The following is a 26,208-nucleotide window of genomic DNA, read 5'->3' on the forward strand; positions in this document are numbered from 1 at the left end:
AATTGGACACCCCATACCTTGACCCCAACACAGTGATGTCACCTTGGTCCTCTTCCAGTATGAAGGATCAATTATTTCATTTTTTTTTTTTGCAAGGCAATGGGGTTAAGTGGCTTGCCCAAGGCCACACAGCTAGGTAATTTTCTGAGTCTGGATTTGAACTCAGGGACTCCAGGGCCGATGGCTCTATCCACTGCACCACCTAGTCGCCCCTCATGATTTTTTATTACTTGATTCTTGACCTCTTCATAAATATATTGTTAGTGTTTGTAGCTCTACAAAGTGGCAGTTCGGTTGCTTTGATCAGTATGACAAGGAATATGTCAATTAATATATTTTCATGTCTGGTATAACTCCAACCTGGTCTTTTGAATACAAAAGCATTAACTTTGCTTTCTTCTTCATGGGCCAAATGATGAAGCTCCAGAGATAAACAAGGCAGACCTAGTGCCTGGGCTCTAATTCTAATAGGGGAGAGGGGCAGAAGGTGAGGAAAGTTTGTGGGAGGACAATGAAGGCAGGGCAGAGTAAGACTTGATCATGTCCAGAATTGGGGTATTCAGACATATGACCAGGGAAAATCTGGTCTTTTTTTGTCACTGTAAGTTCTTTGCAAATATCATCCAATACTCAGTATTCACTAGAGATGTTTTCTTTGTCTGCTTTGCTTTAGGTTACAGGAGCATATTTATGTTATAGTTGGTAGGTTTTACTCTGCCAAAAGTTTGAGGAAATTGTATAGCTAGTTTCTTTTTTTATATTTTTAATTCATGGAATAAAACAAGCTTTCCATTGACATAGTATAGTAAAAAAAAAAAGATGAAAATGAAAGATTGCATATGAACCTGTAAGTCTATTATGAACTACGTGCTATTCCTTTCAAATATATAGTTGTAACTTAACTTGCTCAAAGTCATTCTTAAAACAGTATCACTTACTGTATACAACGATCTTTTGGTTCTGTTTATTTTACTCTTCATCATTTCGTTCAAATCTTTCCATGTTTGCCTAAGATCATTGAGCTCATCATTTCTTATAGCACAGCAGTATTCCATTATAATCATCCACTACAGCTTGTTCAGCCATTTCCCAGTTGAGTGTCCCTGCAATGGCCAGTTCTTTAAACCACCCCAAAGAGTCGTGGCTGCTTTAAAGAAGTAGTGTCTTTGGAAATAAACCCTAGAAGTTATGGGGTTTGGTTGAAGTAGTTTAATAGCTCTTTGGACATAATTCCAGTTGGTTTCTTAACAAAAGGATAAATGCAGGGACCTCAATCACAAGCATTTGTACTCAGTTTGCTGCTGGGTTGTATACAAAGACAATTCAAACTGCATTTTGGGTAGGAGCCATTCATTTCCTGGCCCTGCCAGCCTAGCACCTTCCCCCTTCCCCCACTCCAAGTTACAAGATATATATATATATATATATATATATATCTTCACAAGCATGCTCCCTTGTTGAAACAAGAGATCTTTGATGGCCAAAGTGGTATGAGAGTATTCCAGGAATGGAAATAGAAAAAAAGGGGCTAACTTAAATTAATAAGCCCCTGATATGGGGCAGACAATGAATGGTATTAAGTACTGGGGATACCAAGCTTGACAAAAGGGAACCCAGGAAGCTAACATTCTAACGATGTGATAACAGTGATGAAGACTCCAGGACTCAGAATTCTGTAGTATTTGGGGGTAGGGGCTCATTTTGTAAAAGCCACTGATTGAAACCGGCATCTAGTAATGGTGTGGGTTTGTCTGGGCTGCTTCCCTTCAAGGTTTAACTACAAACGTTTGTCAGTTGACTAATAGACCTTCACCAGCAGTAGAATGGCAGAGGAATATTTTGGTGAAAAAAAGGAAGAAGAGTCATGGCCAGTTTTGTTCTACTTTGCCTTCATCTCTAGCTCCAGTTCATAAGGTCCGGCCAGAATGATTTGATTGTCTTCTTTTTTTTTAAATCTTAAAAATATTTAATTTGTTTTCCTTCAGTGATAGTTTCTACCAATCACTTTTTTTTTTTGGTGAGGTTTTGAGTTTTACTCTCCTCTCCCCCCAACAGAAGGCAATATGATATAGGTTTTGCATGATTTGTAAAGACTTAAAAAAAAAGTCTCATTGGAAATAAAGACTTCTCTCCAAATCATTTCTGCAAGGTAACAGATATTAGAAGGAATAAGACTACACATCTGCTTTCGCTTAGTTTTCTTTCTGCCTTGAGAGCAGGTAATGGACCAGGTAGGCCAAGATCTTAGTGTTGATGATGATGATGATGATGATGATGATGATGATGATGATGATGATGCCAGATAGTTCATCAAAACCTGACCAGGTGCAGGCTTCATTGTCCTCAGAAAACATTATATGAAGGGCATAATTCTGTTTGATGATTATGGGGAGACTGTTACTTGGTTCAGGTTTATAGTTCACAGATCAAAAAGCAGACTTTTATTAACTAGCACCATAGTGTCTTTCTACGATGTTAGTTAACTGGACTGACATCACCCATCTCCCCTATCATGTCCTTCTGCTAATTGATGGATTGATGGCAGCTTCCTCTTTTTCTCTTATTTCTCCATAATCTTTCATTTTGTAACATTTTTTTCTTAGAACTTCCACAATTTTTTCTCCACTCGTAATGTTTTCATTTCATCTTATATGCAACATCCCAGATTTGTTTGACTTGTACCTTGTAACGTTTTTTGACATGTCCTGTTACACTTTTCATTATTTCATTTCAAGGTACCATTTAACAACCTTGCCGGGGCGATTCCTGTGCTTACGTCCTCTGATAGGATTTAGGGCATACACTGGTTTTTCTAATGTCACTAGAGAGTAGATGGCCATTTGTCCAGCAAGGTTTAGACAGGATCAGTTGTGAGTTCAACTTACATTCATAGTGTCATTTCCAACTCTGCAGTTCTGTGATTCTGTAAGTTTATGATATATGAAAATAGACTGCCATGTTAATTGAGGTTAATTCAGCAAACTGACCGAAACTTCTCTCCATTGTATAATTTCATATTCTCTAGGAAAAGAGCCAAGAAGATGCCAAATAGTCACTTGGTGGCTCAGATGAAATAGCTTCTTTTTGTTGAATTTCACTTTTGGGGCCCTACAGTGCATGTCATTGAGAGCCATCTCTCCTTGTGTGTCCTAAATCCATTTGGAAGCTTTGCCCATCAAAATAGCATTTTCATATTTCCATTTTCATAAATTAGATTCAAAGAAAAAGCCAGTTAAAAAGGGAATGAAATCCAGCAGGGAAATCAGATTTTATTTCCAAGTGTCTTAAGTGCATGGTACCAACAAACGAGTGTGGAGAAAAATTAAAAACTATTAAAAAGTGATTGATGATGCTCTCCTTGTAATTAGACTGACAGTGAGGGCTCCTGATGAACCTATGGTGTTTGAATATGCAGGCACTGATTGCACCCATTATGGGCCATGCTTATCTCAGGCACTGCTCTTGGGCTCTGTAGGTTCCTCTCAGCTGTTTTCCATTCTGCCATGCTTCGGTTTATTACATACAGTCTTTTCAATAATGGTCTCCATAATGATCTTTGTGGCACTCATCGTGGATTTTGTTTTTTAACTCTTCTGAGTTTTCTTTATAAAAAGTATTCAAGTCTTCAGTTCTCCAGGTGCCAAGGATGAGTCCTCTGTGACCTTGTGAGCAGAGGAGGGTAAGGCCCCCTTGTTTGCCTAGGTCTGCCCTGCACACTCATCCGTCTTCCCCATCCTAGATGACTCTCCTCCTTTGGGACTTACCAGCCAAGAATTTATTCCAAATCCTTGGCCTTGGTTGGCAGTTAATTATAACTGACCTCCTTCCAGGGGGCCCCCATCCTCCAGGACCAGGCCCAAGACACAAATGTTGCTTTCAGCTACCTCAGGAATGACAGATCACACTGAAAGTTTTTGGAGGGGAAAGGGGAGTGGATAAGAGTTGCTGTTGGGGGGAGGGGATAGGATAACTGTTTGCCTCATTCTTTCTTTTGTCTCCTAAATGGGAGCTGCTTTTTCCCTTTTTTTTTTTTCTGCCGGGACCCAACCCATAGGTGATCAGTTCTGATGCCACTTCCTATGAGAAGCCCTCTTCCTTTTCCTGGTCCATTTCTTCCTCCTCAAATTGAACTGTGCTTGTTTCTTTTGTTGTTCAGTGTCTTTCTCCCCTCTAGTAGAGAGTCGGTTCTTGGAGAGCTGGAGACTTTTTTTTTCCATTTGTCTTTCCCTGAACCTCCCAGTTCAGTGGTTGAAAGACAGTGTGGCCTGAACTGAATTGATATTTTGGTCTCTGAGAACAGGCAATAAAAGGGGTCTGAAAAAGGTGTTTGTTTAAAAAATGTCTGTTGATAAGCATTCATCTCTACTACTCCTTACCCCTGGGAAAGCAATTAGAAGGGAGGCAAAGCTTTATTATGCATCAATGGATTCAAGAAGGACCCCTGGACAGGCTTGGTTCGGCATCTTCTCCAAAGGTCAGTTCAGATGGGTAATGACCAGATGGACCTTTTACTTTTGGATCTAATCCAGACTTTTGGAAAGTTAGCCTTAGTGTGCCGGAGTAAATCTTTCCCATCTGCCCCCATAGACATGGGCCATCTCCCTCCACTGGCATCTTCCTCTAGAATCACATCTGCTTCCTTCAAGTCCAGAGTTTCTGTTGGCCTCATTTTGATGATATCTCAATCTGACTTTCTCCTCCCCCCTCCCTTCTCAGAAGTAGGACAGGAGAGCCCTCCATACCCGGACTTCATTTCCTGCAGCCCCCCCTACTCTGGCTCACTCCCCAGATGGACTGATTTGTAAAGAGGCTTTACGATTTCCTCCAGGCCCAGCGCCGCCGCCCCCCCCCCCCCCCCCCCCGCATTGGATTTTTTGGCTGGTGGTTTCCAGGTCTTCTCATTTTATATCGCTGACTCTCCAGCCTGGCCCCCCACCCACAGAGAGGCCAGCAGGGAAGGGGGATCATCTTTAGAAGGTCCTAGTGGGAGCTGGTCCTTCCCCAGCATTCTCTGGGTCAAGGATAGACAATTCAGGAAAATGCTCTCTCCAGTCTGGGTGATCTGGAAAACCAGCCTGATTTGACTCACACAGGCCACTCTTCCATGGGTACAGGGCCCAAATTACCATCATGGGGCTGTGTGTGTGTGTGTGTGTATACATACATGTTTGCTCAAACAGGTGTCAAGACAGGTGTGTGCTTTCCTCAGGACCAGAGTTAGCGCTTCACGTGTGGTCTGTAAACTGACTTTTAACCTATTCAGACAACTGTGCATCCATGGAGGTACTTTGTACATTTAAAACTGTGATTATGGGGAGACTGTAGATGATATCAGATGTTCAGGAGGGGCCCTGAGGCAGAAAAGGTGGATGTTACACTGGGATGAGAGAGATGAGGGCAAGAGCCTGTGGGCCAGTGACCCTGGACCAGTCACTGGCTTAGCATTGGTTTTCTCTTAAATGGAAGGCTGAACTCTGCGGTCTGTAAGCTGGACTCCGGCTCCAAATTTATAGTTGTGGGAGAAGGAATTGAGTAATCCACCCAGATGGAGGATTTCCCACTTGGGAGGAATGTTTTCCCTGGCTGAGTTCTCCAGAAAGTCTGCAGAAATGGCCGATTATAACACAGGACATTGGCACAGAAAGGAAACCCGACTTTTTTTGTTTGTTTGTTTTTTTCTCTTGGGTCCCAATTTGTTTCAATACAAATTATTCCTCAATAATTTAAAGGAAAAGACGATTTCTAGGCTTTGCCCTCTTGGAAATTTTCTGCTTGGTGTGAGCCAGACCCACCCCAGGCGTGGTGCATGGCAGCCACACACTTGTCAGGGCTCTGTGGGCCATGGCCTTTGTGCCACTGGGACCCTGTCTCTGCTAATGTTTGGTCTAGTCTCTGTTCTGGGCAGGCTCGTGACAGTAGTAGTTACTGATTCCATGGCGGTCATTAACAGAACATGAAGAGCCCATCCACCTGTGTGAACAGGGTCATGGGGTGTGGCCCCTCGATAGGCTCACTGAGTCTGCCAAGGTGCCACCCCTCCTCGAGGTCCTCCAACCCCTTCATTTTACAGAAGAGGAGACTGAGGTCCAGAGCCCAGAATAGTTCTGATGAGCAGCTGAGTCTGCCTTCCATCATCAAGGAGTCTGACCAGGACTGGAAAGAAGCTGGTGCCTCAGTTCTGAATTCAGTCCTCCTGTGTAATTAGGGGAATTAGATTCGATAAGACTTCCCAACTCAAAATCTTTGAACTTTTCATCCATTTAGGCCCTACAGCTTTATATCTGACCTGCCCCTGGTTAGTTACAAATGCCTACCATCTGCCTCAAAGATGGAGAAAACAGGAGATTGAGCAGCGACAATAAGGAAGGAGAATGCTGGCACAGAGGTAGGAGATGGAGTTTCATTTGTGGGGACGGTAGCACCCCAGTGCCAGAGAGGAAACATTGAAGGACATGAGTGGAAAGATGGGCCAGGAGGGGAGGTCTTTGACAGCTAAACAGAGCGATTCCTATTGTATCCTGGGGGAACTCAGGAGTCCCTAGAGTGGATGCCATGGTGCCATGGTCAGGGGTCAGAGACCCAGCATTTTTAGGGTAGGAAGGCGGCTGGATCCTGTTGGGGAAATCTGCAGAGGGAGATGTCCCATGGATCTTCCTTGAGATAGATTTTATGATTATTTTATTTATCAGTCTTTGTTTTATTGACTTACTCATTCTCCTTGGGCTTTGTCCTTACCTTTTGGACAGTGCATTGGGCAGCCAAGAAGGAGACCATGTGAATGGACTAAGACCTGGCATTTCACTGAGAAGGGGATTTGTCCAAAGCCATCGAGTTAACGATTGATCTTGATTTCTGTTTGGCAACGGTGATTTCATAATACCCAGATTTTTATTTCCAGGCGTATTAACATGAAAGGCTTTCAGGATATCTTCCTTGAATCTCCTTTGGTTTTTTGGGTAGTGGGGGCAACTGAGAGAAGACTCTGAAATTAATATTTCCCCTAGGCTTAAATGGACCCCCTCCTAACATAGTTGAGATTCTTTTCATGTGTGTTAAGTTTTATTCGACTGAATTATGGGGCAGTCCTTGTCCACAGGGCATCTGGTGATATAATTACCCACTAGAGTGAAACGGGAGGCCTGGGGCTCTCCCCGGGGAGTCATAGCCTGAAAAGGCAAAAACCATGCATATTCTTATTTAATATAATGCAGGGGCTGAACAATAAAAACCAGTCGTGGACAATTTGAATGGAATAAACAGAAAACAGCCAGGCCTGCTGACAGCTGAACATGTTCTGGGCCTGGGGGGGAGGGGTTGGTGTCCTGGATACTTGGGAGGGCCTTGTGGGAAGGTCTGAGGGGGAGGGGGCCTCTCATTAGTGATGTTTCTTCAGGATTAAATTCAGCAGAACTCTCCATTTCCCCAGTTCTGCTATTTACCAGGTAGGGGAATCCAAAGATGAGCCCCCAGACCATCTCTACTCTTGGGAAGTTCTAATGAGGAATAAAATGTGAATTGTTATGAATAAATAGAAGGGACTTTCAAAATGGCAGATAGTGCTTCCCGGAGGTGGGACCTAGCTGGGACCCTTCCCAGCTGGGTGGCAGAGGTCTCCTCTTCTGTAAATGGGGATCCAGCCATCATTTCTGTGGAGCATTGTCCAAGATGAATTCTCTGAAAGGGGAAGGGCCAAGGTCAGTCCTAACCATTTGTTCCAGCCTGGTTTATCCAGTCATTGTTTCCAACCCCAGATTGGTGAAGGTCTCCATTTAGGGAGCTTAAGGCATCTCCCCTTCTTCAGACTTGATGGCTGGGTAGCTTTTGGTTTTAGGGTGGCTACCTTTGCCTTCTTGCCCTCAATCCTGCCCCATGAGAAAGGAAACCCTTGGCTTTCCCAGGATCCAAGAGAAAGTATGTTCACTAAATATCGGCTCTAAATACTGTGTTGGTGCAGTACTGTACTGGATCTAGGGTCACGTGTCCTTTGGTGGAAGGGGTGGAGTTTCTTCAAATCTCAGAAATTGAAGGTTGAGATGCATGATTTTCTTGTCTCTTTTGTAGCAGGAACTAGCCAAGGTTCAGTGAAAAGAGTGTAGCATTGGGGGGGTTATGGGGAGTGACCATAGGCAGTGCCCCCATGCCTCAATTTCCTGCCATGTCAAATGAGAGGATAGGACCTGATGGGCTTCTGAGGCCTCTTTTTTACTGGGGAGCCTATGAGGCTAGAGAGGGAAAGTTCAGGGCCAGAGCCCACCATCCCAGTTGGTCCACAAAAAGATTCCCAAGTGAGATGGCAAAGAACGGATAATGGGAAGGACCGTGGGTCTGGTGCACATGGAGACAGACGGGGTCGGGCTGGGAATGTTGGATTTTCTGTTGATCTTCTTCCAAAGGATCTAATTTTCTGTATGAAAAAGCCCAGCTGTGGCCACCCCTGGGGTGTTGAAGGTAATCCCGGAGAATGTTATTCTGTTCATTAGGTGGGTAGTAAAACTTGTGTGTGCAGAATGGGTTCTGAAACTCAGTCCAGAAGCTAGAAAACTTTGGCAAGGGGTCGAGGTGGACCCCACCTCCCAGATATCCCAGAGTCATCAGGAAGAAGTCAGCTGGGTTGGGTCTACCTCAGTGAGACCCATGAGCCAGTTGAGTGCTATCGCCAGTCTCTTCCAGATTTTAGCATCATCTTCACTAGTCCCATGACTCAGATGTGTATTCACATTCCAATGTCCATGAATAAATTCCATTGTTGAAAGCTGCACCATCTCTGAGGCAAGATGGGACTGTGGAGATGGCCCTAGAATCATAGGAGTCCTGGGTTTGAATCCTGCCTCTGAGACTGACCAGATGTCTGATCCTGGGCAAATCGCTTCCCCTCACAACCTCAGTTTCCTCATCTATAAAATAGAAGTGAGAATCAGAGCAGCTCACAGCTCCAAGGAGACAGTTTCTGCCAAGGGCACTGTCAACATTGTTATTATTTCTCAAGAAGCAAACCAATCTTTGAAAAGGAATCCTTCATTTTAAGGTGTCCTTACTGAAAGATTACTTCTAAAAAAAGGCAATTTATTTTTCAATGAACAAAAAATTTTTTTTTTCACTTTGCCCTCATGAGGGATGAGGCATTGTCCTTGTAAGAAATAGCTTAGTTGGACAAAGCAAATCTCTGCATTGACCATACCCTGAACCGTGTCCATTCTTCATCTCAAGTCCATCTTATCTGTCAGGAGGCAAATCAGAAGGCTACGTCCATTTGCGGGCTTGGAATTGTAGTGATTAGGTGGATTGGTGTTCTTAGGCTTCTCCTTGGAGTCTCTTGACATTGGCCTGCTCTTGCCAGCCTCCACCTCCAGGCTTGGTGATGGCCGGACAGAGAATTAATTTGCAAGTGCTATTTGGGTGCTTCCATTTTGAAATCAGAAATCTTCATAGACCCCCAGCTCAGGTTAATGAAGGCCCCTTGATCATGATGGGGTAGAGTTGGTCTTGTGATGAGGAGATATATAATTGGTGGTAAAATGACCAGGGCATACTACAGATCAAATTAGATGGTGTCTCTGTTATAGGCCAACACGCAAACAATCCATACTTTTTTGACCATACAAAGAGCATTTTAGAGTTCCTCTCTGTCTTATTGTCTTAGGCTGCATTCCAAGATATTTAGAAATTCATTGTCCTTGTTTAAAATTAAAAAAAAAAGGCAATCAACAGTGATTTATTTCTTTAATGCATTTTAAGTAACTAGGCCCCTCCATGGAAAGCTGTGCAGGATAATTAAATTAGAATTGCCACTAAACTTGGGGCGCCGTATCTTTCGGGGCTTAGTGGGCCACCTGGTACACGTCGGGTCCCATCACGTTCCAAATGAGAGCACGCGTTTGTTGGCACGCCGCAGGATGCCGTCTGAGAGATTAATAAATTTTAATTAAATAATCATTGAACGCTGGCCACGGCGAATAGTTCGATCTTTCCATTGGCAGACCGTTCACCGGCCCCCTCCCCGAAGTAAGAGCTTGAAGACTCCATGTAAATACACTCTGGCCAGCTTTATTGAATGCCTTTGTTTATTGGGAAATTTTGTCCTGTGTTAATGAATTTATAAAACTTACATTACCCATAAAACCGTCACTGGCACAAAATATACTCATAAGTTAGGTAATGTATTTCAGCTGCTCCTCTGTTGTGCTCCCCTTGAGCTGATAAATTCTGTGGCTTCATTTGTCTGGAATCAGCAGTTTTATGTGGTAATTAATTTTTACTGCTACGGGGAGTCAAAGATGGCACCTCTGTTTTGTTTACCCTGATAGGGAGCTAATGTCAAAACCTCTCCCACAAGGGGCAGAGTCATGAGGGCATATGGATCTTCTTGGGGGGTTATAGGTTAAGTTTGTGGCATCCCCCTTTCCTTTCAAGGACTGAGCTAAATTTGAAGGTTTACCCTCAATAATAGAGGTCCATGTCTCTCATTTTGCACATGAGGCTGACACAATCAGATTTGAATTCAGGTCTTCCTCTTCAGGGTCCTGTTTCTGTTGCCAGCAATGGAAATATTTTTCAAAATGGCACATGGTTACCTTTCCATATGTTCATGGCTGAGACCTAGGAATGGTCTAGTTAGGAAGAGAGGAAATGCCAGTGAATTTGTCACTTGTGAATAGGGAATTAGCATTGGTTTATCTCTTGGTTTTACATCCTTTGGGGTTTGGAGAGTCGCTTGGTTCATGTTGGGACTCATTGAGTTCCAAGTGAGAACTTGTATTTGCTGAGTCCTCATCTTTGTGGTCAGGCTTGGGCAATGGGTTGTGAATGGGCAGAGGGTTGGCTTGTGAGCAGAGAGGTGGTCCTCACTGGGTCCTGGGGGAAGGAGGATGCGGACTCTCCCAGGAAAGCCAGGCCTTGATAGACTCAGACGTGTCTCCCAGGATGATGTCCCTCACCTTAGACCTGTTGAATGTACAGTCTGTCTACTTCCTGCCAACCCCAGAGAAGCAAATACCAAACTCTGCCCAGGAGGAGACTTCAGACACTTAATAATTACCTAGATGTGTGACCTTGTGCAAGTCACTTAATCCCATTGCCTTGCTAAAACAAACAAAAAGTAATAAATGCCTATTGATTTAAAAGCCTCCTTTTGAGGACATCTCCCTCCACCAGGAAAGATTGGTCCCCTCCCCAACTTAGGAGGCAGTCTTTAGCAGTTATTGTGGAACCCTCTGCTTCCCCCTCCCCCATGAGGAGGCCAACCTGAAGCTGGCCTGTGCTGCAAGACAAGTGGAGTCCCTAGATGAGCCTCTGCTTGGATGTCCCATGGCGGGGTTCCACCAGGGGCCGTGATTCCCAGTTGTTTCATCAGTAATGGGTCCTCGCGAAGGGCTGGTTTTCTGTTTCATTCTTCATCACCTTGTCCAGGGATCAGTCACCACTTAGCCATGGACGGTGTGTCCATTGCGGGGGGAGGGCCTGCGTATTTGTTTAACCTGGCCCAGATGGTTCCCCTCCTCTCCAGCTGGAGTGAGTTGTTGCTCCTGCAGCCTTGAGTGTGAAAGAGAAAATGAGGGATGGGCACTTGGGGGACCTTTCTTCGGGGCATCTTGTTTTCTTGAATTTCTGCCTTGGTTTCCATTAACTGTGACCCGTGTACTCTTATTACCCATGTTGGTGAGCAGTGAACATTTGGAGCCCCCAGAACCCCCAAACCTAAAACGAAGGCTGGCGATAATGGTGGGTGGTGGGTCAGATTTTTTCCTCTTGCTCAGGTCTCACAGCATTATTCCCAAACTCTGGCCTCCTGGCTTGGCCTTGGATCTGCTCTTTGGGGACCACTCCCCAGACTTCCTGCTCCTTTTCACTTCCATCAGTCCCCAGCAGAGAGTTCTTCCTCCCTGTGCCCCCTGCTGCTGGTCTCCAGGTCTTGGCAGGTCCCCGGCCGGATGCTCTGCAGACTCCCCTAAAGTCCCCGTTGCGTTCGCTTCCTAGCAACTTGGTGGGCCGCTCAGTTCCATTCCAAAGGCCGCGGAAACACATTCCATCTGGCTCTGCAGCCCCAGATGCAACCACCCCAAGGAGCCGCTGGGGAGCCTCTCCCCCCGGTGGACTCTGGAGAGGCGATGAGATCCACATGGCAGCCTCTCCTTGCGTGGTGGGCCAACTTGTGCCGCTGTTTACCCCACTCCTCAGGGTTCCTGCTGCTGCTGCTCACCACGTCGGAAAAACCCACACTGCTCCCATCTTTGAAGGTTTTAGCATCTCAGCCTTCTTAATTCTGGGAGCTCGCCTGGCAGGCCCCCTTGGCAAACTTTCTTATGTCCCTAGAGACATTGAACAGACATCCATAGCTGAAGCTTTGCATTCCCATATCCTTTCTGTTGGTCTTTTTCTCAAATATTAAAAGTCCTTTCAATTTCTTTTCCCTTTTTATTTTAAACAAGACTGGCTATTTGCTTCTTGTGGCCAGTGGTTCTTAAGGGACCAGGAGGGAAGTAGAGATCCCCTCCTGGCTGGTCTGCAGGTTCCACTTAGAGCCTCTTTGTGGGGTCCCTTGCCTATGGGTCTGTCCTGGAACCCCCCTTCTCTTTGGGGCCTTTGCTCCTTTTCTGTATTAATTGATCAGTGTTAGGGTTGTGTTAGGGATTCATGGGCTTTACCAGGCTTTGAAACCCAGTAATGTTTCTCAACCAGATGCTCCATTTACAATGTGCTCCTTTTCATTCAGGCCCATGGAGCCCACACCTCCACATTATTTTCTTACCCTGAACTCTCTGAATTTGGTTTTTTTTTTGGTTTGTTTGTCTTTTTCTTCATCTCACTATTTGTATTCCTGTGTATTTTATTTAATGTATTTGAAAACATCTTGGTGGTGCCTCTAACTCGATGGTCCTGGCTTCCTGCCCAGACCCCCATGTCCCAAGGTCCAGACATTTCCCCTCTGAGCTCTGTTGAAGAAGCCACAAGACTGTGACCCTCCTCGGCCCTGGCAAGGAGCCTCAAATCTCTCCTTCTATCTGCTCCCACCAGGGGTGATTCCTTGCTGGAGTCCCTTCATACCCCGGTTTCCTGCAAGAGTCTGTGGGCCAGGAACACAGGAAGCGTGTTTGGGCTGGCGCCATGGGCTGTCCACCCCGGCTCTAGCAGGAATACAGAGCAAGGCCAGCTTGGCTCCCCAGGGCCACCCAGGTCATGGGGTCTTAGAGTGCCTGATCAAGGGGAGGGAGCCTCTGGACAGACAGAGGAAGGGGTGGGCCCCCCAGCCTTTGGAAGCCCTGTTTACTTAGGATATTCTTGGGGTGGTGGGCTTAGTTTAATTTTTCTGTTTTTGGGTGATTTGTTAATTCTGGGGGCCCCTATTTTGTACCTTTTGACTTTGGGGGTGCCTCCAAATGGGTAGATGTGGGCAGGATAGCTTAGGGGGTGGGTTCCAGCTGACCGTGGCAGGTGATGATCGAGCACCCAGAGGAGAAGATAACAATGAAGTGCTTTGCAGAAGGAGGGGATACATCCCCCACCCCAGGTTCTGCCCAGTTCTGTGAAGGAAGGAGGGTAGAATCTGCTCTGAGCAGACTTCTTGCCTCCTCTTTGTTTTTGATTAGGAAGGTCTTGTTTCCAGGGAGGAAGACATGGCAGGGTCCGGGGGGCTTTCATGAGCACTAAGCTGAGCCATGTGTGGCTCTTTCGAGGAGTCCGGAGGTGGCCAATCAGGGCCCAGTAAATCCCTTTCATTTCCTGCTGACCTTTTAACAGGAGCAGATGGTTTTTCTTACCCAAGCCCCACCAGGCCCGCTTTCCTCACTGACCTCATCCCCTTGGGTTGGGGCTCTGGTTCTGAGGCCTGTTTCTCCTCATTCTTTAACCCTTCCTTGCCCATCAATTCACAAGCCCTTGGCAAGGCTCCTTGGAGGGCCACCTAGCCCCGCTGGGTGGGATCTGGTGTGTCTGCCCTCCTGTGCCCCCATGGGCATGAGTGAGTAGCTCTGGCCTGCCCGTCTTCTTGTAAACACCATGTAAAACTACAGGTGTCCCGAGTGAGTTTGGGTTCAGCAGGGCCTTGCCAGGAATGTGCTGGGATGCGGGTCAGAGCCACCCCCACCTCCAACCTCCTCCCCTTCCATCTCTTCCAGATCACTTCAGTGGGATGGTCAGCTCACTGCCCTGGGGTTCTGCTCTTCATCCAAATTACGTTGTCCCTGTCCCGGGCCCTGAGCCCCCAGCCTCAGCCCCAGTGGCTTGTTCATTCAATGCATCAACTTCCTGCGTGTAGATAAAGTTGGATTTAGAACAGGAAGAATGCCTGCATCTTAGACCACCATTCAGCCAGGATTTGTGAGGGGCTCCCGCAGGGTCTGGAGTGACCAGATACTGGGCGTGCAAAAACAAAAAGGCCATAGTTTCCCTCCCCTGGGAGACCCTGCCTGAGGAGGGAGCCCGGTGTGTTGGCAGAGCTGCTCAGCCCAGGAGGGAGGGGTCAGTTGGGAGGAGGTTCAGCTTTGGGTTTTTGAAGGACCAGCCTTTGATTTGGGGGCCTGGGCCACCCCATTCTTGCATGTTTCCTTCATCTCTGGGAAGCTGGGGGGGGCCTGTTTTGAGTGGTATTCTTTTCTATTGATCGGGGATGCTGATGGAGAGGGAGGTGATAGATTGCCGCCACCGGCCAGTGGCAGCTCCTCACTCCAGCCCATGGTGGGCTTGCAGACTGGAGTGTCATCCTGGAAGCCACCCCAAAAAGGAAAATACTTGTCATCCAAGGCCTTGGCCCATCCATCAGTTCAACAGTGGAACTTGGGATGACTTTTTTTTTTCTTGGTTTTTGCAAGGCAGTAGGGTTAAGTGACTTGCCCAGGGTCACACAGCTAGGTAATTAGTAAGTGTCTGAGGCTGGATTTTGGGATGATTTTATCAGTGAAAATGATGCTAAAGGAGAACCTTACCATCTCCCTTCCTGCTGTCTGTTAAGGTCAGTGGGGCTGTGTACCTGCCCTGTACCCCAAACCCTGTCTGTTGGAGTGGGAGCTCCTGGATTACAGGTGCTAGCACCCTTAGCATCATGCTTTGTATACAGCAAGTGTGCCATAAATGCTTTTCCAATAACTCACTCAAGTTCAATGAAGCAGAACCAAACCAACCCACTGACTACATCTTCCCATCTGACAGTATAAGTTTCAAAACTCTGCTTCTGTCTTTTCTGTGCTTTTAAAAATGTTTCCTTGTTCATCTTTGGGGGGAGTCACTTTTCCTTTACACTGGTGCACCTTCCTGTGAATTCTTCTCCCCTGGTTCTCATCCATCACATTTCTCTGAGCTGATTCAATTAATGGTAAGATGTTTTGGAGCTTAGAGCTAGATTTGTTTGTTTTTTTTTTTTTTTGGTGGGGGATGAACTCCTTGGTATCAAAGCTTGGGGATAACATTAAACCAAAGTTAGACCAGAGGCAGCTTGGTTCTGTGGAATGCGTCCTGACTACCATGATGAACAGGCCCTGGACTTTGAGTCAGGAAGATCTGTGTTCTAAACCCATCCCAGATACTTATACTTCATAGCTCTTGGGCCATGGCAAGACTCCTTATCTGGAAAAATGAGTAAGTTTAATTAAGATTTGTAATTAAGGGAATCAAACCTTAAAATCCATGACCTGGGGCAGTGAGGTGAACACTGACCTGGAGTCAGGAAGACCTGGGTTCAAATGTGACCCCAGATTTACTAGCTTTGTGACTGTGGACAAGTCACTTTAATCCCATTGCCTTGCAAATACCAAAAAAGAAATGATAAAATCTATGACCTTGATGAGACTGGGTTCAAATCCATTCCTGTAGAAAGAAAAGGTTGGACAGGCTAGCCACTGGGGTGATCCTCTGGAGAACTTCACAGATCATATGGTCATCTCATCTCCTTCACTGTAGGGTTTTGAAGAGAGATGGTGGTCTGCTCCGGGTCACTGATAGGTCTGGCCCTGAGATGCTGGCACTTCTGCCTCCCAGTTCAGATGGTCTAGTTCTTGCTCTGTCTGCCCACCTCCCTAACCATTTGGGGTAAGGAAGAAGGTCCCCCAAGCACTGCTAGGAAGCTACCTTTCTTGCGTGGCCCCAGAATCCTTTGGCCCAGGCAGGCTTGAACAGACCCTTCATCAACAGGGGGTGTTCCAAAGTGTTGGTCAGTTGGTGCTTAAGTAATGTTTATTGACTGACTGATTACCTTGACCACGGGTTTCTTTTTGAGAGTGGACAACTGCTGGAAGGGATGGAGGAAGTAAGCACTTTATTTGGCTGGTCAGTTCCTCTCCGTAACCCCCCAGATGGCTGCCTTTGTGACTTGGGCCAGCCTCTGTTGGATCTTCACATTCCCGGGATTTATGTCTGGCCAGGAGTCCCAGCCCCCAGCCCCCAGAGTGCCCTTGTTAGCTCTATGAATATTGAGCATAGCCTTGAAATTTATTTTAAGTGTCCAGAGGTGGTAAAAAATAACTGCCGCGTTGGTGCTCCCCAGGCTCGGGAGCTTCTGCTGAGCTGAGGAGAGTGTAGCCAGACCACCCGAGTTTACTCGAGGGCATCCATCATCTGGCTCCTTCCCTGCTTCCATGGCCCCAGAGGATGATTTAGGCCATTGTGGACCTTTTGTCCCAGTGTCCTCCTGTGCCCTGGACTTCTCTGGGTCCGTGATCCTGGATCACTGGTGTTTGTATCTCCAATATTTAATTATGTTGCATCCCTGAGTCTAGCAAATTTGATAAATCTGGGGAATCATATTGAATCTTCTGTGTGAGGGACGGGGTGGTCATTTCTCATATTGTGGGGAAGGGGCAGAGGTCATTTGGCTTCCTGCTTGGACCAGAATCTGGTCAAGGCGGCTAGAAAAGCTATCTGCGGGACGTGCCCTTGATGGCCCAATTTTGACCCCTCCTTTCTCCATGTCTGCCCCCAGAGTTATCCGAAGGGCTCCACATTTCCCATTACTACAGAATGGTATCCCTTTGGGGGGGGCACATCCACATCGGGCTGCCTGGTGGGCCAGCAGCCAACCCTGACTCCCGAACCTCCTTCCATTCTGGGGTTAATGTTGACCCACTGAATTGGAGCTTGCATTCAATCTGTTTTCTCCAGATGGACTTCTAGGCAGCCTGAGCCTCAAAGCTCTTAACCGCCCCAGTCCAGGGCTATGTCTATTTGTTCAAAGTCAAGGAAAAACAGAGGCTTCCTTGTAGAATCCTGGGGTACCCAGTCAAGGAGTGAAGAGGAATCACATGGCCACAGGAGGCCACAGGAACCTTTGATGTTTCCTCCCTTTTATCATTCCAGATGAGTCTTTGCTTTCATGAAAGCCACTGTAAAATGTGGGTCATCTACCCCAGTTACAGACACATCTAGCCCCTCAAGTCTGTTCCTCTTAAAAGTCTTCAGAAGAGGCCCCCAAGCTTAGGAAAAGGGAACTGTTGTTTCTACACACCCTAGAACGACCTTCCTAGTTGTAGGTGACCGAAACAGCTGACACCATTTGTAAAGAGGACCCACGATGGACTAATGAAGAGGGAGGTATTGACATGAGTTACTGGTATTGTTCCTCTTCTCAGGAGAGGTGCTCTTGGCCTTGGTTCTTCTGGATTTAGGGGTCTTGGAATCTTGGCTTTGCTGAGACAAAGCTCCTCCTCTGTGCCTCAGGTTTCTCAAGTGTAAAATGACTATTGGAACCTGTATGGCATGGGGTGTCCTAAGGGAAAGTTCAAATTTTTGTGGATTGAATAATAAAAGGGCCTTGTTACCATTTTGGGTTTTTTTCTTTTTAGGGTTAAGTGACTTGCCCAAGGCCACACAGCTAGGCAATTATTAAGTGTCTGAGGCTAGATAGGAGCTCAGGTCCTCTGACTCCAGAGCCAGTGCTCTATCCACTGCACCACCTAGCTGCCCCCTTGTTATCTATCACTCTTAACCCAATTAAACTGTCTTCTGGATATCTTCATACATGTAAAATAGTGAACCCAAGTCCTTCCTCACAGTGCTTGACACCTTTTCTTGATAATTGATGATGATGGTGATGATGATGCCACCTTGAAGCTTGCAAAGTACCACCCCTGGGATCTCCTCTGAACATTAGAGTGACTCAGATGCTGGTGACTGATCTTCAAGGCAGCATCCCAGTGACTGGGCGTGGTCCAGGGTACCAAGCCACGCCAAGGGAGACCCACAGAGCTTTGGACTGGATTGGCATGGACATCCTCTTTTCACTGGCACCTTAAGCCAGCTGTCTACCTTGGGGTATTCAGGGTCTTGTGACCTAGCTCAACTAAGATTGGTCCAGAAGTAGGTGTTCAAGACCTCTGCCCTCAAGGAGCTGATAATCAAATGGAGGTGGGGGAAAAATAAGTGCAAGATTAAAACAGGGCAAATGCTGCATGTCCCTGAGGGAGCCACCCTTCCCCCAACCAAGCCTTCTTCAGTGAACTCCCAGAGCCCTGGCTCCTTATTACCCAGTGGTCTTGTGGGCTGTGTTTGAAATCCCAGTATCTAATCACTTAAGAGCAAGGTGGCCATTCATCTCTGCAGGATTTCACCGGGTACACTATTCCCATAAACGGGCTGAGAGCAGATTTATTAACTTACAATGACCATTACCTTGTCAAGAATTCTTTTATAGGATGTTGCAATAAAACTTAAGGTTCATCTACTGAATTTTTAATTATTTTAACAGGTTATTTCACCCAAGATATCCTCCTCCCACCATCTTGCTGACATAGAAAATCACAGGCTAGTTCTCAAGGATTCCACTGAAATGTCTTCCTTATGCAGACAATTTGGCCCTGCTAGGGAAATGGAGATGATAGAATTTTCTGCTCTTTTGAAGAAAATCGTGTATTATTTGTTTTTATAGCATCCTCTTCCTCCCAGGCCTGCAGAGGCTTTGCTTGTAAGGAAAGGCCTCCTCTCCCTGCCGAGCCCCACCCCCCTTCACCTCCAGTGGGGCATTATTATGTCCAGTTGTGTTTTCATTTTTATTGTTGTGTTCATTGTGCATTATTGAGTATTATTTTCCTCTGCATCATCTGATGGAAATCTTCCCAGCCTTGGACTTTTGGGTCTTAAAAGCCTCTGGGCCTAGATCGCCTGAAGCAGCCTTGAACTGGAGATAACTTGGCCCTCCAAGGTTGTGAGGAGGGACTGGAAGGAAGCTGGCCTCATTCCTCAAAACCCCTGACATTTCCTGGCGCTTTGCCCAGCCCAGGTCCCACCCAGTTCTGGGCCTTCCTTTTCCCTTACCTGGACTGTGCAGGTAACTTCCCTCCTCAAGCCTCCTTTCTTTCCAGTGTATCGCCAACATAGGTGGCCCATGACCATTCTGAAACCCCAGATCTGACCGTATCCCTCATCCGCTCAGGGAGTCTTGGGGGCTCCCTGTTGTAACACCAGGTGGGATTATACCTTCCCTTGGATTGAAAGCTCTTAACCTTCTTTCCAGGCCTTTGGACCACTGTTACCAAGGTTCTCCCCCAGGGCCACGCCCAGGTACCTCCTGGTATTTGTATTTTTTATAAAGTCCAATTTTCTATGACATTTCTCCCCAACAGAGGAGGGTAAACTCTTTAGGGGCAGGGACCAATTTCATTTTTTAAAAAAATCATCCCCAGTCCCTGGCATCATCCAGATGGATGGCTACAGGTTCATCCCAGTCATTCTATAGCCATGTCTATGCCAAGAATGGCCATGATCCCGGGAAACACAGACGGGACCCTAGGGCATAGGCTTTGTTTTGTTTGGCATTTTTTTTCCCTTCTATAAGTGAATTTGGCCTAGAAGTGGCCACGTTTCTTTGGGGATTGCAATCCTGGCTCCAGTGGTTTGAATTTTCTTTTTACCTATGGTGTAAAAGGTATGTCAGACAAACCCCTTCCCTTCCAGTTATTTTATTTTGTCATTATGCCATCGCCATGCAAGGTTGAGAGGTTTTCCTTGAGGCAGATTTGGAAGACTGAGGCTCTGGGAGAAGCAGATTTATCAATCCAGAGACTTCCTGAAGATTGGGGTGGGGGGGTTGGTCTGGTTTCTGCTCATCATTTGCATGCAACTGTTTGGCAAGAGACACAGCCTGGTGTAACTGTAAATAGCTTTATTTCAGTCCACATTTGCTTTGTTTTTCTTAATGAAATATTGCAGCAGATCTTGGAAACTCTGGGAATTGGTGTCTTCTCAGAACAAAACCCCAGCCCTTCTAATGCAGCCATGGTTTGGGAGTCTGGGACCCCAGGATCAGTCCTTGATGGGATACTTACCTGGAGGGAAGGAAGGAAGTGCCCGGATTCATTATTTTTTCCCTTTGGGGGATCAAGGATCTGTGGGAACTTGGGCCATTCCTAAGAGTGCAGTGATCTTGGCAGAGTCTTCTATCTAGGGAGGACCCAGGTGCTTTTTGGGCCCCATGGCAGGGGGCTGGACCCCCTAAGAACCACTAAAATGCCCTCAAGATGACCGAGTTTGTCTCCTTGCTAGAAAGGCACTAAGAAGATCCCTGCTTCTGGTCACAGCTCTGAGTTTCATTTCTGTCTTTTGTGAGTGTTTTCATTTATTTCTTTCATCTAGTTTGGGATTAGATATGAATGTCAATAGGTGATTTGCAGATTTTTCTCCTGTTTTCAGTAAATACCCTTTTTATCTACTTTTGTGCTGTACTCTGTCCCTGGGCAGTAACCTGCTGCTTTCCCGTCTTGAACCATGATTCAGAAATCTGAAACCCATTCCCAGATGCCATCTTCTTTTTCAGTTTATCGATCACTTTGTATCTGTGATGTCCATAACAAGTCTTTATTCGGCTGCAGAGGTTAAGGCTAAGAGAGCTTGCCAGGACCTCACAAATCACGCCTGGGACCGGACCTAAATCCACAAGTTCCAACAGATACCCCAACTCCCCTTAAAGTACTTTCCCTAGAAAACAGAGTTTATAGTTGTCAGCAAGAAGGAAGGAGATAAATCTTGTAATTCTGAAACCTATGACTAACCTCACCCCTTGTGTTTGGGCTTTGTTTTTCTTTGGTTTTATTTACTTTGGGGCATGTCTTCTCATTTGGATAGTCCCTTACTGACATTGCCTCTTGCATCTGCCAACATCCTTGTTTTTTCCCCTTTTTATTTACATTGCTGGGTGTGCCTGGCTTTTGGCCCAAATTTCTTTCTGCTGTTTCACTTCCAAGAGTCTTCCCCTTCTATCAGAGCTCTTCCTGTTCATGACTCTAGGTGGTCCAGTCTTAGGCCATTTGGGATCTTAAACAACAGCTGGTTCCACCATCTTCCAATTATTGAGACCCAGCCTTTGTTGCAACAAGGAAGCAATGATGACCGTTTCCGTTCCTAGATAATCTGCTCTTCCTCCTGGGCCTCTTTCCCACTAATGGAGTCTTGAAGTCAAAGGCTAGGATCCGTTTTGGTCATTCTTCTCATCCCTTCTCTTTTGGAGATTTGAGCCTGTTCTCAGCTCCCAGTTATCTTCCCATATCCCCTCTAGGAATGTTGCTTACTTTTCATTGTTGTCTTCACCTGTCTCCAGGGCCACCTTTAGTGTTCTTAGTCCTGAGCGAGATGGGAAGGATGAGATGTACCCAAGCCCTTTGTTGCCCCCCCGCCCCCCCCCCCCCCATGGGATGTCTCCAGGTGCTCCCTGGAGAGAAGAATGGAACTTGGTTAGAGCAGGGATGCCAGGTGAGGGAGGCCTGACCCCCCCCCCCCCATGACTAGGGGAGGCATTTCTGAATGGAAATGGAAAATGGGAATGAGGCCAAGAAGTTAGGAAGGCAGTGGAGCGCTCCTTCATGGAGGGGTGCTTTCATGGACAGTGGCGACCTGGAAAGCTGCCAAAGGAATGACTGGCTTCAAAATAAGTAGTTGTTCTGGGGATTCTAGGCCCTTCTCTGCCATCTCCTAGCCAAAGTAGCCTTGGCCCAGTCACTTGGCCTTTCCTTGCCAAAAGCTGCTGTATATTAAATGTAGACCCTGACCTTATATCTCAAAGACATTTCAGTCCTAATGGGCTTTAATTGGGTGTATTAATTGTTAAAACCCAGGTCTTTAGGCTGGGATCTGTTAGCTCTTTTAAAAATATTTTGAGAACTGTTTCAGTAGAATTGTTTCATTTTCATTCTTTTTTTTTTTTTTTTGTATTTAAAAACATTCTAAGCAAGGGTCTTTTTGGGCTTTCCCCGGTTGCCCAAGGGTCATCTCCATAACCTACCAGGGAAGAAAGAATCTCTGTTTTAAATGAAGCCGACTTTGTTTTTGAAAGCGGCGAGAACTTTGGGGAGGGAACATGAACAGTTATTGGGCCAAGAAGGGACTTTTAAAAACATAACAAATCCAGACGGCCCTTTCCTTTCTCTGATAGTTTAGTCACCAAGGTCCACTGGCGGTCTGCTTATTGGCCTTTGCAGCGTGGCTACCGTGCTGCCTATTTCCCATCTCGGCCCAGAAGGAGTTAGAAAAACTGCCTACTTGTTCACACCCCATTGATTTTTCTGAAAACAAAAAATATACAGCCCATGCTAGACCCGTCAAACCAGATTTTTGGAATCGATTGTAGCCATGACTTATCCAAAAATTTGTCATCCCTTCAACAGATTTCTCCTTAAAGAGCCATTTGAAAATAAAGTAAATTTTCATAGTTTCCGCCCATAAAAGGGATTGAAATGAACAACCTTAGAGGTCTCTCAGATTCATGAATTTATGATCTGTTTCCTCCAGGGCAAATAGCAACTGGTAAGAGACTTTCCTTCCTGGTCTGCCTGTTCATGTTCAGGTGCTGCCTCCCTCAGCCGGCTTCAAGGCCATTCCAGCCCCAATCACATTCTCTCGTATTTGCTTATTTGTCTAAAGTTTTATCTCCCTCCCCTTTTCTCTAGCCCCCTGGAGTAGTGAACAAAATAGCTTTGACATTGGAAAACGGCTTTGCATATATTATCCCTTCTGATCCTCATCACAACCCTGGGGGTGGGGGGTTTAAAAGTTCTACTTTGCAAATAAGGAAGATAAGGCTGAGAGACATGGAATGGCCATCAACATGGAGGGAGAGCCAACTCTGGTCCTCCTGACTCTTGAGTCCCAGCCTGTGTCCACCAGGCCACCTAACAAGCTCCTGGAAGGTCACCTCTTCCTCCTCCTTCCCTTCCTTCCCTCCTTCCCTCCTTTCTTCTTTCCCTCCTTCCCTCCTTCCTTCCTCCTTCCCTCCCTCTCTCCTTTCCTCCCTTCCTCCCTCCCTTCCCTATAGAATAGAAAATTCCTCCTGATAGATTGAATCAATCAAATTGTAGCCTAGTGAGGAAATGACCAGTTTCCAGGTTCACTTTCTCTGTGGTGTGATCAGATGTCCCTTTGTTTGGAGGGTCATAGGTGTCTAGATGGGTCCCCGTGCACACAAAGAGGGTCTTCCCCAATCCCATCCTGGTGAAGCATCCACCAAGAGTCCTTGTGTTCGGTGGACCCACCCCTTTTCTTCATTTCCCATTTGAAGGCTCTTAATTGTGGCTTGAAGATTGTTCCCCAGCCTCACCTCTGGGGGGGGGGGGGATCCAAATGGGAGGAGGGCTGAGGGCGGGGCTTGTATTGGGCAGGGGGGCTAGGGGGAAATGCGGGTGCTCCTGAGGAAGCCTCGCCTGCACCTCGGGGTCTCTGACGGTGCCAGCCTCCAATTATCTTTGGTTGGGCTTGGAGGGGAGAGCCTGCCTTCACTTCTGGATGATTCAATCAATAATGGACTGGGTCGTGACCATCCAGATACGATATGAATGCCTCTGTTTCCTTTGGCTGATCATATTTTAGAAATTAAAGCCTCTTTCACTCTGAGATGAACCGGGCTTCAGCGGGAAGGGCACCAGCACCTCCTGCTGCCTTGGGAGAGACTGGGGGCACTGGAGGGAAGACCCCCAACCCTTTGTCTTCCCTCCCTTTGTCTACATGGGGCACGGGCAACATTTAAAAAGCAAACATTAAGGAACAACAAGCAGCTAAATTTATTCTCCAGCAGCTACAGATGGAGAAGGAGCTCTGTGTGTCTGTGTGTGTGTGTGTGTGTGTGTGTGTGTGTGTGTGTGTGTGTGGCATGGGGGGGCACATGCATGTACGGCTGTGCCCCCTAATGGCCAGAGAGCCCAGTGACGGATGTTTAGACACAGCTTTGATGCCCATGGCAAGTTCAGTATGGGGGCGCAGATCTTGAAATAAGAAAACCTTTGTCCAGATTGGGGGGGGGGGGCTTGGGTTTCTGTTTTCTATTTGCTTTTTTAATTTCAACAAAGCATCCAAATATAGTTTGGGGGTGAGGAGGGTACAAAGCTTCCTCTGGTTCATTCCCCAGGAGTCAGGACCACTTGGAACCTGACAGGCCCTAGGTATTAGAGCCCTTGAGCATAGAATTTGGAGGTGGACAGGTGGCATCTCTTCATGTTTTATTCTCCTTGGAAAAAGCTGTTTTAAAAAATAGGGCAGTTGAGCCTTTGAATGACTTGGCCAAGGTCAACTGAACAAGGATTGGGACTCCAGGACTGACCCCTCCCCCCACCTTTGTTCAGTAAACCTTCGCTGAGAACCCACTTCGTGTTGGGGCTGTGTCAAGCCAGGGCTTTGCCCATCTTTGCTGCCACCAGCCCCTCCCTGTTGACAGGGTGAGAGCAGAGAGGGAGTCCAGGCTCAGAGACATTGGACAGATGACAAACCTGAGGTTTTCTCTGCTCAGCATCTGATGGGAGAGGGCTTTGGATCCAGGTGCCCTGATTCTCAGGTGAAATAGTTTTATATAGTTTTTAGATTTTTTACACCTGTCTTGTCATGACCTTATCACTCCTCCATCAATTCCTCATAACAGATAGAAAGGATGGAGCAAAGAGGCTCATGTCCAAGAGAGTATGTGCCCTTCCATACTCATAGTCCCTCTCCTCCTGGTCCTCATGTTCTGACTGCCATCTGGCCATGTCATTCTCTGTAATGCCTGGGCTGACAAGGCCTTGGGTTCCTAGCAAGCACTTGCCCCTCCAGTTGGTTGGTGTCATTGCATCATGGTAGTCATTGGGTTGATTTCCCATTGTGCAGTCTGGCCGTAGAATCTAGTAAAATGGAAGGGACTTGAAAGTGGAAACTTCTCACTTCCCGATTTCATCCAACCCCCCATATTATAGAGGAGAAAACTGGGACGCAGTTCTTATATTGCTTATAAGTGATCAAGGCAGGACTCAAGCCCAAGCCCTGAGACCTGTCCTTGGAGAGTTTCGCCATCTCCTAGGTTTCCGGCAGTGTCTGTGGCTCCCTCCAGCTCCCATGGAAAAGCCAGTGACTCCAAATGGATTCTCATTTAGGCTAGGTGCATTTCTCCATACATCCATTGGGGAAGGTCACTCTATTAAGCAGTGACTTCTCCCAGTTACCATGAAGACTTGGAGACATGTTCATATCAGGTCCTCCCGGAAAAATCATGGCAGACCTTGGGAGCAGGCGAAGAGTCACAAGGAGTCACGGGCAGACTTACGATTCAGACTCACCTTCCAGGGGGCCAACATTTTCATTTCTCCATTAACGTCCTTTTAATCTACTGCTTTGTTTAAATGGTGGCAGATAAAAGGTCACAGCGATAAATCATCCTAGCGGGCAGAGGAGATGGTGCTGGCGGCGGGCAGAGGAGGCAGTGCTGGTGGCGGGCAGCATGCCCTTCTCAAGCCTCCCCTGCCTCCCCACTTTCAGAGAAGGGATGTTGGAGTCATTCTCCTTGTGAACTTTGCTTCAAGTAAGACTGCTCCCCAAACCCAGTGGGGCAAGAGTGGGCTAGTTAGATCTTGGGATGTCATAGGTGCTGGGGAGGGAAGGGACCCCAGAGATCTTTGAGCTCAACATCTCTGTGCCTGCAGATTTCTACGGTCCCTCTCGTTCACTTTGCTTTTCAGGGCCTCAGTTTACTCATCGGGGAACACAAGGAGGGTCCGAGTCACTGATCCTTTTCAGTCACAAACCTCTAATCCCATGAACTCCTAACCATGGAAGAAACTCAGATAGGAAAGTCACTTCAAGGTTTGAGAGCTCAAATTAAATGGGTCCATGTGGGAAATGACATCACTTGGACTGGCCAGGGTGTTAGTGGCTCAGACTGGCCAGGGTGGTGGCGGCTTGGACCAGCCAGGGCAGTGGCAGAGACCAAGTTGATGAAAGAGATGTACAGACAAAGGGTTTCAAAAAATTAGGAGCATGATGAATGGAGCAGCCTCAAACTTG

The 26,208-nt window shown here is 46.7% G+C and overlaps 1 protein-coding gene across 5 annotated transcripts in view; it reads left to right on the plus strand.

Annotated features, from left to right (window-relative positions):
• The window catches only part of CTBP2 (C-terminal binding protein 2), a 135,513-nt gene that overhangs the window by 69,363 nt on the left and 39,942 nt on the right, over positions 1-26,208 (plus strand). Inside the window, exon 1 of one of the 5 annotated variants that reach the window (XM_074232217.1) lies at positions 4,870-6,385. The exons of 3 other annotated variants lie outside the window; for them this stretch is intronic. The gene's annotated coding sequence lies outside the window, so the exon portion shown is untranslated. Of the gene's footprint in view, positions 1-4,869; positions 6,386-7,356; positions 19,247-26,208 lie in introns of those variants that run through there. One more of the 5 variants, XM_074232218.1, reaches the window with a different exon arrangement.

This window comes from Macrotis lagotis, chromosome 4 (genome assembly GCF_037893015.1).
Source record: "Macrotis lagotis isolate mMagLag1 chromosome 4, bilby.v1.9.chrom.fasta, whole genome shotgun sequence".
NCBI lineage: Eukaryota > Metazoa > Chordata > Mammalia > Peramelemorphia > Peramelidae > Macrotis > Macrotis lagotis.